Here is a 17,685-nt window from a genome sequence, read left to right on the forward strand (position 1 = left end):
CAGTTATTATTAAGAACTTGAAACAACAAGGGCAACAAAAGGATAAATGAATAAATAAAAATTTAATAGAAGAATTTGAAGGCATCTTGTAAATAATTAACAAGTGTTATACATATATGTATATATATATAAGATTTATATAAATATAAAGCAAATTCAGGGCCTGGCGGTAGTGCAATGGATTATGTGTACACAGTACAAGGCGCAAAGACTGGCCTAAGGATCCTGGTTGGAACCCCTGGATCCCCACCTGTGGGGGGGGGTCACTTCACAAGTGGTGAAGCAGGACTGTAGGTGTTGCTCTCCTTTTCAGTCTCTGTCTTCCTGTCCTCTCTGTTTCTCTCTGTCCTATCCAACAGCAATAGCAATGGCAACAATAACCACAGCAGTAACAACTAGGACAAAAGAATGGGAAATAATGACCTCCAGGAGTAGTGGACTGTAGTGCAGGCACCAAGCCCCAGCTATAAGCCTGGAGGCAAAAAGAAGAAATCTTTTGTCCATTCTCCCAGAGGGATAAGGATTAGGGGACCTTCCAGTGGAGGGGAGTGTATAGGGAACTCTGGTGACTGGAATTGTATGGGATTGTACTCCTCTTATCCCACAATCTTCTTAATCATTATTAAATCACTAATTAAAGAAAGCAAGAGAAAAAATCTATAAAAACACAGAAGCACACTATCTGCTAGCTACCTTCTTAGTAACTTTCTGAAGCTCCACATTCATTCTGTAGTATATTTAGAAAAGAGTTTAGCTTAGCTAGCTTAACAAAAATACTAAAGAAAACATGTTCTCTATACACTTGGTGAGGGAGGAACATTGCTTGTTTTTTTCCTATTTTTATTAGTGATTTAATAATGGGTTTAATTGTTTTGTTGTTATTGTTGAGTCATATGATTGATTTATTGTCATTTGTGATCAGTCTCTTGTCAGTTTTGTGACATCCAGGTATCTTCTCCCAATTTCCGGGTTACCTTTGTGTGTGTGTATGTGTGTGTGTATGTGTGTATGTGTGTGTGAAGTTTTCTTTTAATGTGTAGAAGCTGTTAAATTTGATATAGTCCCAGTAATTTAACCTTATTTTAGTTTTGCTTACCCATAGTGTGATGAGTCTCCATATAGAGCCTGATGTTAAATTGTGGATGTGTTTCACCAATGCTTTCTTCTCTATATTTTTTAGTCTTAGTCTAACAACAAGGTCTTTGGTCCATTTTGAGTTAATTTGGCATATGGTGTTAAAGGCTGGTGCAGATTCATTTTTCTGCAATTGACTACCCAGTATCAGCTATTGAAGAGGCCTTCTTTTCCCCCACTGAAAAGGTTTTAGTCCTTTATTAGTACACACATAGGGGTTTATTTATGGAATTTCAATTTTGTTTTGTTGGTCTATAAATTGGTTTTGTTACGGTGCTATAACTTTTTAATTGCTATTGTTTCGTAGCATCAATGGAAGTCAGGAATGTTATGTGTGCATTGTTTGGTTTTTGCTAGACTGCTATGGTGCTGACTCCCCTCTGGACATCTTTAATAAAATATTTTCAATAAATGTGAAAACACATACTTTGGGATTCATAGTGTGATTATTAATACATGATTTTTAGTTTCTATACTTAGCATATTTAAGATTAAAGTAGATTTTTAAATTAATTCATCTATATATAATTAAATGTTTATATGGCAAAGTTAGGAAAAATGTAAAACCAAGGTCTCTTTTGCAGTCTTCTCCTTGGGAAACAGAAGATGGCTTGTCATTTTTTAATTTTTTTATTTAAGACCTTTATTAACAGATGCTTGCAGCTTGTTGCCTTTTTATTTTGAAAAAAAATCAAGTTGTAAACTTTTATTACAAATTCAAAATGAGGTTCTTAAAAATCTCAACTTGACCAGATATGAAACAATTTAAAAACCTTTAAAGGTGTATTGAGAAAAACCAAGCCTTTTAAAAAAAAAAAAAAAAACATGTTTGACATTACCAAAAAGAGACATCTTTAGGTAAAAATAATAAAAACCCCCTTGCTGCATAGATAATGCAGATAGTTCTGGTTATCTGGTCAAGGGGCAAAAAGCAAGCACTTAAGGTCTTCAGCTCATTCCTGTTGTTGAAACCATATCTGCTCCTTACATTGACCATTTTACTGTTCCCATAACCTTTGTTTCCTTGATCTTCTTGTCCCTGCCAGCAGGCGCCACCGATATGAGGCTGCCTGGGCAGCCGCTCCCTGTGCCACTACCCGTGGCACCAGGATTGGTGTCGGTGGTGCTGAGGGCGGGGGCGGCCTGCGGCTGCTGGGTCTAGGCCACTCTGCTCATGGTTGCCATGATGGTGACTGGGGCCAGCTGCTGCAGCTGCAGCTCCTCCCAGGGTGTGATGGTAACTAGGAGGCGGTGGCGCTGGGGCTGCTCAGGGCTCTCTGGGGTCCGCTCTCAGCTTGTCATTTTTAAACCAGGTTCTAGTAGGAATGAACATGTCTGGCTCCACTCAGAAACATTTCTTTTTAATATTTACTATGGTTTTCAATTTCCCATCCTTTCCCATCCAAGTTCAGCTCATTAGCAAATCTTAGCAAAGATCTTGTTTAATATTTTGGCATCTATGTTCATCAGAGATATTGGTCTGTAGTTTTCCTTTTTTGTTCTGTCCCTATCAGCTTTTGGTATCAGGGTGATGTTGGCTTCATAGAAGGTGGAAGGGACTATACCTGTTTCTTCAATCTTATGGAAAAGCTTAAGAAGTATGGGTACTAACTGTTTCCTGAAAGTTTTAAGGAGAATGTTGTTTAGTTTCCAACTTCTGTGACTTTTAATAATCTTCGGTTTGTTGTTAAAGGTTAGTTTTACTCCACTGTGGTCTGAAAGATACATGGCATGATTTTGATGCTCTTGAATTTATTGATGCTGTCTTTGTGGCCTAATATGTGGTCTATCCTTGAGTATGTATTATGTGGATTTGAAAAGAAGGTGTATGCCAGTTTTTTTGGGTGAAGGACTCTGAAAATGTCCAAGAGGTCTAGTCTGTCTATCTCTTCATTCAATTCTCTTGTATCTTTGTTGGTTCACTGCTTTGTTGATCTAAGTGTGAGAGTGGGGTATTGAAGTCTCCCACTATTACTGTATTATTATTGATGTATTATTGAAATTCTTTCAGTAAGCGCTTGACGTATTAAGATGGCCCCTCACTGGGTGCATAGATGTTAATAATTGTTATGTCTTCTTGGCTGATTGATCCTCTAATCATTATGTAATGTCCTTGCCTATCTTTTCTTACTTTTTTAACCTAAAATCTATAGTGTCTGAGATGAGAATGGCTGTTCCTGCCCTTTTTTGCGGTCCGTTAGCCTGTATGATAGTTTTCCATCCTTTCACTTTAAGTCTGTGTTTATCTTGTTGTGACAGATGCGATTCTTGCAAGCAGCATATGGTTGGGTTATTTTTTCTGATCCATCCCCCCACTCTGTGCCTTTTGATGGGTGAGTTTAAACCATTGACATTTATTGATATTATGGATTTAATGTATTGTAGTGCCATTGTTCAAATAAAAATTTTTGTTTGCCCTGATATATTGCAAGTATTTATAGTGATGTTCTTGTTTATAAGAGGTCTTTTAGAACCTCTTTCAGGGCCGGCTTGGTGATGGTTGCCTCCTTTAACTGTTGTTTGTCTAAGAAGGTTTAGATCCCTCCATCTAGTTTGAATGAAAGTCTAGCAGGATATATTATCCTTGGTTGAAACCCTTTTTCATTCAGGGCTCGATAGATATCTTGCCATTCTCTTCTGGCTTTTAGAGTTTGATTGGAGAAGTCTGCAGATAATCTTATGGCATTTCCCCTGTATGTGACTTTTTGTTTCTCTCTTGCAGCCTTTAGGATCCTTTGTTTATCCTTACTTATTCTCATAGTGACTATGATGTGTCTTAGTGTCTTCAGGTCTGGGTTGTATCTGTTTGGAACTCTCTGGGCCTCTTGAATCTCGATGTCCTTTCTGTTATTCAGGTCTGGGAAGTTTTCTTCTATTATTTCCTCTAGAATGTTTGCTTCCCCTTCCTCTCTTTCTTCCTCTGGCAGGCCAATTAAATGAATGTTACTTCTTTTGAGATCATCCCATATGTCTCCGTTGTTGTTTCCAGTGTCTCTCAGTCTCTTTTTGAGCTATTTCACCTCTTTCTTAGTTTTCTCTAACTTATCCTCTGTCTGACTAATTCTGTTTTCTGCTTCTGTTAGTCTGCTTTCCCTTGCCTCAGCTTCTTTCTTCATTAGAGCTATTTGAGGTTTCAGTTCTCTAATTTCCTCAAGAGTATCAGTATTTTCCTTGGGGGTCTCAACTTGTTTTCCTAATAGTGCCATTCCTTTCCTCCAAAGTTGTTTTCATTTCTGTCATTAATAAGTTTATTATTGCTTGTATCCTTTTCTTATCTATGGTTACTTCTGGCTGATTTGTAGTTTCTTCTGGGCTCTTGTCTTCACTCATTGGAGTAGCAGTTTTATTTGTTTTTGATCTACCCATTTTTAATGTGTTTCTTTTTTTATGCTCTGTTATTCCTCTTCTGTTGTGTCTTCAGTACAATTAACACTGTACTAAATACCTTTATGACAGTTGCACTCACCAACCTCAGGAATTACAATAGCAACTGTAGCAAGTATTGAAGCAGTTTAATCACTACCAGTTAGCCAAACAATATCTCTAGTCTGTGAAAAAATAGTAACCAAATCCCAGTGAAGAAGAAAGAGTAAAAAAAAAAGGGATAGCAAGAATAGACAGTTATGCAAATCTACTATCCACTGTATATTCTAGGGGTAACAAGAGGGGAAAGGGAACTAGAGCAGAGATAGACACATAGAGAGTCCACTCTGAGTCAGAATTCTTCCCCAAAATAATTCACAAATTCATAAAGGCAAAGAAGAAGGAAGGAAGAAGTGTATGACAAGATAAAAAAAGAAATGAGAGAGAAAAGATAAAAAAAGAGCTGTAATTAAAGAGCAGTGAAAGGAAAGTTTTTTTTAATTAATTTTTAATTTAATTTTTTTAATTAGCTAGGAGGAGGAAGGCGAGAGTCTGTAGAGGAGGTAGGAGTAATGAGACAAGTTCCTCCCACAATAGATAAGATGCCCACTACCCTAGAAATGAAAGATACCCTAAGAGTTAATTCTGATCAACCTAAAGGGGGGGAAGATATATGCCTTTACATGATATTAATAATAAAATAGAGCAGGGTAAAAAAACACCCTGTCCCAGATTACCTCAAACCTCGTGAGCAGAGGTAGCTGATTGTTAAGAAAGAAGAAGAAAAAAAAATAAAAAAAACCTTAGGACTAGACAAGGATAGCTGGGATAGACAATTATACAAATCTATTATCCACTGTATATTCTAGGGGTAGCTAAAGGAGGAAGGGAAGTTGATCAGAGATACTCGTAGTGAGAGTCCACTCTGAGTCAGATTTCATCCCAAAAATAATTCCCAAACGTGTATCAGTGAATTCAGTGAAAGCACACTGTTTGGTGATGTGGGGGATGGGGCCTGTGGCTTTGGAAGCCACAAAAAAAAAGAGAGAGAGAGAGAAAAGAAAAAGACAAGAAAAAGAACAGTAATAAAAGAGCAGTTAAAGGAAATAGTTTTTTATTTGTTTATTTTTTATTATTTAATTAGCTATGTGGGGGGGGGTGGCTACTTAGAAAGAAAAAAGGCCAGAGGTTTCAGAAGGGAATAGACTTAGAATGAATGGTACTTCCTGGTGGGACAGGAATATTGGTAAAGAAAGAAGCTCAGCAGAGGAGCCTGCTAGGAGGTGGTCCCCTGGGATTGGTTATGGGGGGGGTGAGGGGGAGGAGGTTCGCTTTGGGAATAATAATTTAAAAGAAATTTTTTTTCCATTTTTTCTACTCTATGTTTAACCCAAATTAAGTTATAGTCACCTCCTTGGTGTCACCGCTAGGATCCCTTATTGACTGGCGTACTGAAGGCAGAAAATCCTACCATTTCCAGACAATGTGGTCAGAGCTCAAGCCACTAGCAGCTTCTCAGTCCACCATGTTCCGGGAACCCCGCTATTCTTTTTTAAAGTTTTATTTATAAAATGGAAACATTGACAAGGCCATAGGATAAGAGGGGTACAATTCCCACCACCAGAACTCTGCATGCCATCCCCTCCTGAAAGCTTTCTTATTCTTTATCCCTCTGGGTGTATGGACTTAGGGACATTATGGTGTGCAGAATGTAGAAGGTCTGGCTTCTGTAACTGCTTCCATGCTGAACATGGGTGTTTACAGGTGGATCCATACTCTCAGCCTGTCTTTCTCTTTCCCTAGTTGGGCAGAGCTCTGGGAAAGTGGGGCTCCAGGACACATTGGTGGAGTCGTCCGACCAGGGAAGTCCGCTAGGCATCTTGGTAGCATCTGAAACCTGGTGGCTGAAAAAAGAGTTAATATATAAAGCCAAACAAATTGTTGACCCATCATGAACCTAAAGGCTGGAATATTGCAGATGAAGATTTGGGGTCTCCATTTTGAAGATAGCTAGTAGGCCTATTTTAGTTGTATTCCAAAGGGATATATATTCCAATGGGATATTATATTCCAAAGGGATATATATTCCAAAGGGATATTATATTCCAAGGGATATATATTCGAAAGGGACATTATATTCCTACTGCTTTGTCCTCCTCTCACGCAGTCTCATCCTACAGGTAGCAGGGATAGGTCTGGGCAAAGCCCTATTTCTTTTTCTGGCTCTGAGATTTTGAACTTTACATCCTGTCTCTAGATTTTATTCAAAATTAAGTCTGTCTCTAAACCCTAACACCATCAACACAAAATGAGTTGAGTTAGATTCTTAAAATTTATTTTGGATTTGAGTCCCCACCACACCTGCAGAGGAAAAGATTTCTGAATGGTGAAGCAGTGCTGCAGGTTTCTCTCTCTCTCTCTCTCTCTCTTTCTGTCTCTCTCTTCTCCCTCTTTACTTCCTATTTCCTTTTTGATTTCTTCTGTTACTATCCAATAAACAAAGATAATAAAAATATTTTTATTTTTTAATTTTTAAAATATTTATTTTCCCTTTTGTTACCCTTGTTGTTTTATTGTTGTAGTTATTATTGTTCTTATTGATGTCCTTGTAGTTGGATAGGACAGAGAGAAATGGAGAGAGGAGGGGAAGACAGAGGGGGAGAGAAAGATAGGCAGTGAAGCAGGTTCGCAGGTGTCTATCTTTCTCTCACCCTGTCTTCCATTCTTCTCTTCTTCCCTTTGTCCCAGCTGCATCCACAGCAGCACCATGGAGCCCTGAGGCCTGCGCCCTGAGACCCTGTCGCCCCCTGTCACATTGAGTAGCATAGCATCACATCACCCCCAGGCAGCATTGAGCGATGTGGCGTTGTGTCGCACCCATAGGCCCCAGCGCTGGGGCCTGGGCCCTGCGCCCTGAGCGCCCAGCAAGAACTGTGCGGAGTCCCCGTGTGGAAGTACTGCTGGGGACTCCTCAAGGTGCTCTGCCAGACAGCAGCCAGTGGCCAGGTCCATAATGCTGGAGCCCATCTAGTGAGATTCCTCCAATTCCAAGTAAGTGGCCCCTGGTTCCTGTGCCCTTGAAGGCTGGGTTGTTTTGCCCGCTTGGGAACGTGCTGGGTGGGGTGAGGGGCGAAGTCAGGGTACAGCCGCAGAGGGGCCAGCGCCCCCGGACCCAGTACCCCGGGACAGGCGCACCCCTTAGAGGTGGCTGCGCACCCCCCCCAAACCTCCAGCACCTAGCGGCCTTGAGCAGGGCGCTACCCGAGATGGAGCCATGCACACCCCCGGCAGGGCCGCACCCAGGGGAGGTGTCCGCTAGCCCCCAGACCCCGCACCCCTGGCAGGGACAACCTGGAAGTGTGGCTGCACGCCCCCAGATCTGCTGCTTTTGGCTTCCGTGAGTGCGAGCGTAGGGACCCCGCCGGAGAGTCTGGGCAGCAGGCCTTCCCTTTCCTTCCTGTCGAGAGAGGAGTCCTAGGTCCCTGGGCCTCACCCAGCGTGTCAGTGCTGGTGGCTCCAAGTGCCCCGAGGGTGAGGACCCACCAGCGCAGCTGGAGTCCAGGCAGTGCGCCTCCTGCCCACCCCAAACGCCCTGACAGGAGGGGACCACGGAACCCACCGACCTGGCTTCAGGAGCAGCCAGGCCCAGAAAACTTTCCGTGTGTCCGCCCACCTGAAATGTGCACCCGCTGTCCTTCTTGGTGTGGCCCACAACGAGGTCCTCGGGGACGGCTGTTTGGAATCCTGAACTTCGAGTTTGGTCTGGGGCAACATGGCGAGTCATGCTCCCAAATTAGGGTGAAGGAGGCTGGGGCACGAGGTGTGGGTCCAGGTTGGAGGTCTCCTCGCACTACTAGAACTGGAGTGTTTTCTCTGCCTCTGCCTCTCTCAGAAGAGACATGAATTTCAGAGGGGTGCCCCAAGCCAGCTGGCTCCAACCCTTGTTGAGCCCTGGGCCTGGGCTGTGGATTGGGTCTGGGCTGAAGGTCTGGCACTTTGCAACCTGCTGGTCCTTGAGGGCACTGCCAACACCCACCCCCAACCCCCCTCGTCCTGGTGGCCTGGGCCTGGCAGGGCTCCGTGTGTGGTGGGGGGTGGGCAGGGGTCGCCTGGGGTTCTTGTGTCTGTGGGGACAGTCCTGGGGAGACTGCAGTCTGCCTACTCACACAATGGGGCAGCCAGGATGCTGGCAGGTGGGAGCTGCACTAGGAGCCCCACAGAGCCAGGCAGCAGCCGATCTTGGAGCTGGGTAGGAACCGGGCAGGAACCGCGGTTTTTTTTTTTTAAAAGGAAATTAAAAAAAGGAAAAATGTTATTTATTAATACAAAAAAGAGAAGCAGAGCATGACTATGGCACATGCAATGCTGGGGATTGAATTCAGGACTTAATTCTTACAGAGCCATTGCCCTAGCCATTCTGCAATTCTAAAGTATAAATAGGTTATTTTATTTTTGTTGTTGTTGTTGTTGTCACCAAGGTCTCATTGTCTCCCTTTCTTTTTTTCTTGTCAATTCTTTTCCACTCTTTTTTATTTTTATTTTTATTTATTTTTCCATTTTGTTGCCCTTGTTGCTTAACATTGTGTGGTGATTAATGTCGTTGTTGTTGGATAGGACAGAGAGAAATGGAGAGAAGAGGGGAAGACATAGAGGGGGAGAGAAAGACAGACACCTGCAGACCTGCTTCACCACCTGTGAAGGGACTCCCGGGCAGGTGGGGAGCCAGGGGCTAGAACCGCGATCTTTCCTCCGGTCCTTGAGCTTTGCGCCATGTGCCCTTAACCCGCTGTGCCACTGCCTGACTCCAACTGTCTCCACCTCTTAACACTTTTTAAATAAGATTATAATATAGTCCTAGCTTCCGTAGTACATATACTAAAATTGGCATGATACATAAAAGATTAGCATGGCCCCTGCTCAAGGATTACACACAGATTCATGAGGCATACCATATTTTTTCAAAAAAAGGATTATAAAATATATGTACACACATATAAATAATTATAATCTTTTAAAGAGCCAGTTAATGCAACCTGGGAGGCGGTTCAGTGGCAAGAGATCTGGATTTGTATGTGTGGGATCCCAGGTCTGTCTGAACTCTGGTTCTACATATGCTGAAGCTCTTTTAAAAGATTTATTAATCAGTGAGGGAGAAAGGGAGGAGAGAGAGAGAGAGAGAGAGAGAGAGAGAGAGGAAAAACACTATAGCATCAGTCTGGAACATGTGATGCTGGAGGTAGAATTCAGGACCTCATGCTTGAGTCCAAAACTCCAACCACTCTGCCAGCCTCCAGGACTGCAGATTGGCTTTTTTGAATAAAATCATGGTAATTTTGTTCTCTTAACTGTAAATCTTTTAAATAATACAAAGTCTTTTTAAAATTTTTTCTCAAATAGTGTGCCTGGGGATCAATCCCACCCAGAACCTTGCACCTGCATGGGACAGCTGAGAGGCCTCCCTGCCAGTCTCCATTCTGTATCCTTTAAGAGAGGGAGACATGCAAAGCACTGCTCCTCTATGCAAGGAGTCCCGCCCATTGCCTGCCTGTGTTTTCACTTGCAGTGTGGAGGATCAGACCCCCAGCCACATGCTATGCTATGTTTTCTTTTTAAGAAACAGACAACTTGCGCCTAGATTTAGGCGGGTAACTGGACTCAAAAGTAGGCCAGGCCCATTTAAAATCCAAATTCAACAAATTTAGAATCAAGGCAAAGGAAAGAACAGTCACTATAATTTTTTTAAGACACTGGGTAGCTTCTTTGCATTGGTCTCTCTATATAAACATGTTATTTTCAACATCTCTGTATTGATGATTGAAGTGGGTCAAGCTGACTTAGTTCTCCTTGAGACAGACAACGTGTGTATCTACATTTGGGTCACAATACCCTGCTGTATGTTGATCTTTCAAAGTAAATGAATGTGCTGGGGTGGGATTGGGAGGCAGAACTTGGAGAAAGAATCATCCTCATCAATAGGTGTTGCTACATTCAGCCTTCATATAGGAAACACCTCAAGATATCAGTATCAGAGCAACCATTTACAAGTATTTTTTCAAGATTTATTTTACTTTACTTGTTTATTGAATAAAGACAGAGAAACTGAGATCGTAGGGGGAGGTAGAGAGAAAGACACCAACAGCACTGCTTAACCACCTGTGAAGCTTCCTTCTTTACAGGTGAGTCAACAGTTATTACATCTTAAGCTAGGTATCATTTCTTCCTTTCTTTCTCTCTTTTTCTTTTTAATTTCTTTATTGGGGAATTAATGTTTTACATTCCACATTAAATACAATAGTTTGTATTTGCAGAACAATTTCCAGTTTTCCATATAGCAATCTATGTATCATTTCTTTTCTTTCTTTCTTTTTTTTGTTGTTATTGGATAGCGAAAAAGAGAAATTGAGAGAGAAGGGGGAGATAGAGAGGAATAGAGACAGAGAGACACCTGCAGACCTGCTTTACTACCTGTGAAGTGACTCCACTGCAGGTGGGGAGCAGGGGGCTTGAACCAGGATCCTAAACGGTCCTTGCTCTTTGTGCCATGTGGGCTTAGCCCACTGTGCTACCTTCTGGCTCCCTTAGGTATCATTTCTAAAGCCTGTTAAATCTAAAATGTTCTTAACCTTTTGTAGTAATTTCCTGATTCATGTTTGATTGTCTTAAATATCTTGGTTCTGTTTTAGTTTGCCTTGTGGGAACTCCCATCTGTCTTTGGTCTTGGTAATTTTCCAGGGCTTGTAGTTGAATGCCAGCAAGGACGCTCCCAGATAAAAAAACAAAGAAATCGCTCTGCATGTGGTTCGAGATAGGCTTTACCAGAAGATTATAGAGAAAGACGTGTCGACAGCAAAATACCAGAAGAATGCAGGTAAATAAAAGAAATAATAAATAAAAATAAAAGAAATAAAAGAAAAGAAAAAAAGAAAGGTGGGGGTCAGGTGGTAGTGCAGGAGGTTGAGTGCAGGTGATGCAAATCACAAGGATTGGTGCAAGGAACCTGGGTTGAGTTCCTGGATCCCCACCTGCAGGTTGTCTCTTCATAAGTGGTGAATCAGGTTTGCAGATGTCTTATCTTTCTCTCACCCTCTATCTTCCCCTCCTCTCTCGATTTCTGTCTGTCCTATCCACAATGACATCAATAACAATAATAATCACCATAATAATGATAAAACAACAAGTGCAACAAAATGGAAAGGAAAAAAATGATTTATTTATTAATGAGAAGGTGTGAGGGAAGAACTAGAGTGTCACTGTGACCTATGGAATGCCAGAGATTAAACTCAGAACTTCATGCTTGAGAGTCCAATGTCTTATTCACTGCACCACCTGTCAGGACACTGCAGATAAGATTTATTTAGTAGAATCACTTAACAACTGTTCGAAGAGTCATTCTGCACATGCCTTACATATGGGAGTCCCTCGGATTGATTCCTGGCACCACTGAACAGTAACACAGACACCACTGAACAGTAACACAGACACAGCCAAGTTCAGTGGATGGTAGATCTATGCTTAGGTCTCTATCTCAAAATCATAAGCATTGAACTGAGAGGTAGCTTATTGGTAAATTGCATACTGCACATGCATAAGGCCCCAAGATTGATCCCCAGCATACAGAAGTTCTGAGTGGTGCTCTATCCATAAAAATAAATAAACGAAGGGGTCCAGAGCTTGCTCCCCCAGTAGAGTGCACATCACATCACCATGCTTGCAGACCTGGTGTTGAGCCCTAACACAACATGGGAGCACCAGGCATGATGGCAGGTACTGTGATGTTTCTCACATGCTCTTTCTCCCACTTTTTCTATTTCATTTAAAAAAAAATTTAAAGTCAATTTTAATTTATATATGTTAATATATTTATTTATTATTGGACAGAGACAGAGAAATAGGGAGGGGAGGGGGAGATAGAACAGGAGAGAGACAGAGAACCACCTACAGCCTTGCTTTACCACTTGTGAAGCTTCCCCTACCCCCTGCAGCTTAGGACCAAGGGCTTGAACCTGGTTCCTTATGCACTGTAATTTGTGTGCTTAACCAGATGCACCACTGCTGGCCCCCTGTATATTTTATTCATTTATTATTTCCTGGATAGAAATTGAGAGGGAACAGAAGATCTAGAAGGGGAGACAAAGAGAGACACCTGCAGTGCTACCTCACCACTTGTGAAGCTTCTCCTCAGCTGGTTGTATCTTGGGCTTGAACCTTAGTCCTTGTGCATTGTAACATGTGCACTGCACTGGTTACACCACCTCCTGGACCCCATTTTTTCATTTTTAAATTTAAAAGGAGAAAACAACTGTTGACAACAGTAGAATTATGTAAGTATGAAACTCTGGTGTAAGTATGAAACTCTGGCGTACTAAAATACATCAATATATTCATCTTTTTGTAAAGGTCACTTTGTGAGTGCACATGTTATAGTGTGAGAGGACCAAGGTTCAAGCCCCTGATCCCCACTTGCAGGTGGAAGCTTCACAAGCAGTGAAACAGTATCTTAATGTGTCTCACTTTCTTTTTCTACTCTATCTCCCCTTTCCATCTCCATTTCTTTCTTTCTTACCAAGCAAAAAGAAAAAAAACTTTTTAAAAGGTTTCTTTATATTAAAAATGTTTTTTCATTATTCTTGTCCAAGTAAAAATCTCAGGACATATAGAAAATATACTCCGCTGTGAATAAGAAATAACTTGAATGTTTAGGCTCTCTGTGTGTGTGCCAGAAGGGGTTTGCTAAGAAGTAGTGGTTTTTAAATGCAAATTCCTATCTTCAAGTCTACCTACTGATGCTCCTCTGCAATCTGAGACCATCACAGGCAAGGGATAAATATATTATTTGCACTGTCACTTACACTACTGCAGGCTAAAACAAGCGTAGGGAAAGTGGAAAGGCCAAAAGTAGGGAAAACTAAGATATCTAAATCAAAGTGACTTGTGACAGTTATTATAATGCTTACTGTTATGCAGCCCACTTTTTCTAAAATGCTACAAGGTTTACTGCAAATAACTCAAAAACATGGCTATTTTGGGCTTCCAACTCCAAAATTCTCTTTCAACCCCATTCAGGTTTTACTTTTGTTTGTAAAGATTTATTTATTAATGAGAGAGATAGGGGAGAGGAAGAAGGAGAACCGCAGCATCACTCTGACACATCTGATGCCGGAGATCAATCTTGAGACCTCACACCTAAGAACCCCAAAGCTTTATCCACTGCACAACCTAGCAGACAGTGGCAGCCTTTATTTTTATTTTTTATGTTTATTTTATTTATTTATTCCCTTTTGTTGCCATTGTTGTTTTATTGTTGTAGTTATTACTGTTGTTGTCATTGTTGGATAGGACAGAGAGAAATGGAGAGAGGAGGGGAAGACAGAGAGGAGGAGAGATAGACACCTGCAGATCTGCTTCACCGCCTGTGAAGAGACTCCCCTGCAGGTGGGGAGGCGGGGTTCGAACCGGGATCCTTATGCCGGTCCTTGTGCTTTGCGCCACCTGCGCTTAACCTGCTGCGCTACAGCCCGACTCACGGCAGCCTTTACTTTTTTATAATTTAAAATAATATGATACTTTGCTTACTTAAGAGGCAAAAGATTTATACAATCTGAAGAGAACAAGAGTATACATACTTTGCTTATTTAAATGATACATACACTTTAGTAGAACTTATACATTTGAATAAAACTACATACATATGTAATTCAAAATCTAGGAAATAGAGAAAAATGAAGTGGGGGGAAAACCCTTTCCTGACCCTCGACCTTAGACTCTATCAGTAGAGAATATTACAGTATGGTGTTTTTAAATGAATTAATTTATTTTCCCTTTTTAGTTGCCCTTGTTTAACATTGTTGTAGTTATTGATGTTGTTGTTGTTGGATAGGACAGAGAGAAATTGAGATAGCAGGGGAAGACAGAGGGGGAGAGAAAGACAGATACCTGCAGACCTGCTTCACTGCTTGTGAAGTACCTTTCCTGCAGGTCCGGGGAGCTGGGGCCAGAACCAGGATCCTTCCACTGGTCCTTGCACTTTGCAGTATGGTTTTGACAGAGATATTTATTTCTGAACCCATAGGGATTTGTAATAAATTTTTGTAATAATATATTTCATTTTAAAACTTGGAAGTATCTTAATTTCCATAAAAAATTTCATAAAAATGACCTTTAAACCAATTTTCTCTTTAGACAGTTATGATACAAATCCTGAATAGAAATAGCTTGAGGAATAAATTTGAGTTAACACATTAGTAAACTTGCTGGAGAACGGACTGATGAGGATAAAATATAGTTTTTTAATTATTTTAATTTCATGAATTACAGAAGGTGGTAAAGGGGCCCAGAAGCAGCACTCTAGCATATGCAGTGCTTGGGATTGGACTCAGGACCTAAAATTTAGAAGCTCTAATTTCTTCCATGGTGCACCCTACCCATCTTCAGAGATATTTTTCTTTTGTTTTGTTCTAAAGATCTTATTTATTCATTAATGACAGATAGAGGAGCAGGGAGGATCTGCACGTTACTCTGGTATATGTGGCACCAGGAATTGAACTTGGGACCTCATGCCTGAGAATCCTATACTTTATCCACTCTACCTCTTCCTCCCAGTACCACTGATAATTTGGCTTTGATTGGAATTGGAACTACTGAAGAAGCACTATTGGGTGCTGGGTGGTAGTGCAGCGAGCGGGTTAAGCACACATGGCACAAAGCTCAAGGATAGGGGTTGGGATCCCAGTTTGAGCTCCCCACCTGCAGGGATGTCACTTCACAAGTGGTGAAGCAGGTCTGCAGGTGTCTGTCTTTCTCTCCCACTCATTGTCTCCGCCCCACCCTCAATTTCTCTGTCCTATCCAGCAACAATGATAAACAAAAAGAACAACAAAAGGCGGCAGGGGGGGTTGATGGCCTGCAGGAACAGTGGATTTGTAGTTCAGGAAGAAAAAAAAAAGAAAAAGAAACACTCTTACTCCATAAGTAAACCTGAGATAACAAGAGTCTTAAACAATTAAATTCCTTCCACTCTTGTTCTTTGTCAATTGTATGTGCCTGACGTTCAGAAATAGAAATCCTTAGAAAAGAATTTGTGGTGCCTTTTCCATTGTAGTAAAGTTAGTAATTATATTAAAATGTGAATTCCTTTCTATCTCTGCACAGTTGGAACAAGAACCTAGTCAGAAAGAATCCAGACCTACAATTTCACCCAGAATAGTGTCACTGACCACAGGGTAGGATATGAAGTCCATGATATTAAGGTAATATTACTGAATGTGCTTACTGTATCTTTGATTTATTAAGGAATCAAATTTTGGGGCCTGGTTTATTAAGGAATCAAATTTGGGGGCTCTAGCCGGTATCCTTAGGCTGATCCTTGTGCTTTGCACCACCTGTGCTTAACCCACTGTGCTACAGCCCAACCCCTGCTAATATTCTATTATCTTCCTTTCCTTCTTGGCTTGGTCCCTTTATCTTGCTTGTAAATCTGTCATCTGAACTGAGAAGGTTGAAAGAGGAGGGGAAGGGGCCCACTGAGGTGGAAGGATCCAGGGCCACATGTATGCCCTGCCCACTTCACTCCCAGGTCAGACTGGCTTCCTCTGCCCCCTGGAGCCTGTCTGTGCATGTGTGTGTGGGGGTGTGGGGTGTTTACAAGTGTTTCCTGATGCTAGAACAGTCTCCTTGGAGTGTGACTGCTAACTGCTTTTTGGCAAGATACTATTTTAAATAGTCCTGGGGTCCTGATTGTGGTACACCTGGTTGAGCACACATGTTACAGTGCACAAGGATCCAAGTTCAAGCCCCTGGCCCCCATCTGCAAGGGGAAAACTTTTTGAGTGGTGAAGCCGTGTTGCAGGTGTCTCTGTCTCTCTCCCTATCACCTACCTTCCCTCTGAATTTATGGCTGTTTCTATCCATTAAATAAATAAATATAATAATAGAAAAATTAATTTACATGACAGAAGTCTACATCAAATTGGCATTTGAAATAAGAAAGCTCTTTTTTGAGGTCCCCTGTTACAGAGCACATGAGTGGAAACAAACTGCTTCTGGAAAGCCTGTTTTTAGTAGCTTAACTTTTTCCTTTCTTTAATTTTCTTTTCTTTTTAAACTATCTTTATTTATTGGATAGAGACAGCCATAACTTGAGATGTGATGGAAGGGGGAGAGAGAGGGAGGGAGAGACAGAGACACTTGCAGCCCTGCTTAGTCACTTTTGAAGCTTTCCTCCTGCAGTGAGGATCAGGGGCTTGAATCCATGTCCCTGTGCATTGTTGTGTGTTTAACCAAGTATACCACTGCCTGACTCCCCCCTTTTTTCTCTTGGCTTTTCTTTCTTTGTTTATTTTTCTTTCTTTCTTTCTTACTTGCTTTTGGGCTTATCACCAGGTTTCAGGGCCAGCACTATGAATCCACTGGTGCTGGCAGCCATATATTTATTGATTCATTTATTTATTTATTTTGGCTAAGACAGAGAGAAACTGAGAGGGGAGGGGGTATATAGAGAGGGATAGTGACCTGTTTCTCTGCTTGTGAAGTATCCCTCTGCAGGTGAGGAGCCAGGGCCTCCAACCAAGATCCTTGCATGGGTCTTTGTGCTTTTATACTATGTGCACTAAACCCAGTGCACCCCCACCTACCCCATCCTCCCATTTGCATTCCTTTATAGGTGAGAGGAAATACAAAATAAGAGGCAAAATCTTCACCCAGCACTTTGTTTAGGGCAGAAGAAACTCTGCAAATGTCTCCCCTCAGCTTAGAGGGAGAGGGGAGTTTCTCTGCATGTGATGCCTCTTTTTTTTAATTATCTATGTCTGGATTGACTGATTGATTAGATAGAAAGAGAAATTGATAAGGGAGGAGCATATAGAAAGGGAAAGAGATACAGACACCTGTAGCTATATTTCACCACTTGTGAAGTTTTCCCCCTGCAGGTAGGGGGCCAGGGGCTTGAACCCAGGTCCTTGTGCACTATGATGTATGCACTTAACCAGGTGCACCACCACCTGCCCCCATTTTTTTGCTTTTAAAGAAGCTTCCACTGATTTTTTGCATACAACTCTCTATATATGCTATTCTTTTTTAAAGGTTTATTTATAAAATGGAAACATTGACAAGGCCATAGGATAAGAGGGGTATAATTCCCACCACCAGAACTCAGTATCCCATCCCCTCCCAATGGCTTTTCTATTCTTTAAC

General features: G+C 41.5%; 1 non-coding gene across 1 annotated transcript; it reads left to right on the forward strand.

Annotated features, from left to right (window-relative positions):
* Positions 1 to 9,348: 9,348 nt before the first annotated feature.
* LOC132536216 (U6 spliceosomal RNA) lies at positions 9,349 to 9,455 on the forward strand. Its single transcript, XR_009547877.1, has one exon. It is a non-coding gene; the product is annotated as a U6 spliceosomal RNA (small nuclear RNA).
* The last annotated feature ends 8,230 nt before the right edge of the window (positions 9,456 to 17,685 follow it).

The sequence above is a fragment of the Erinaceus europaeus genome, assembly GCF_950295315.1.
Source record: "Erinaceus europaeus chromosome 6 unlocalized genomic scaffold, mEriEur2.1 SUPER_6_unloc_50, whole genome shotgun sequence".
NCBI classification, from domain to species: domain Eukaryota; kingdom Metazoa; phylum Chordata; class Mammalia; order Eulipotyphla; family Erinaceidae; genus Erinaceus; species Erinaceus europaeus.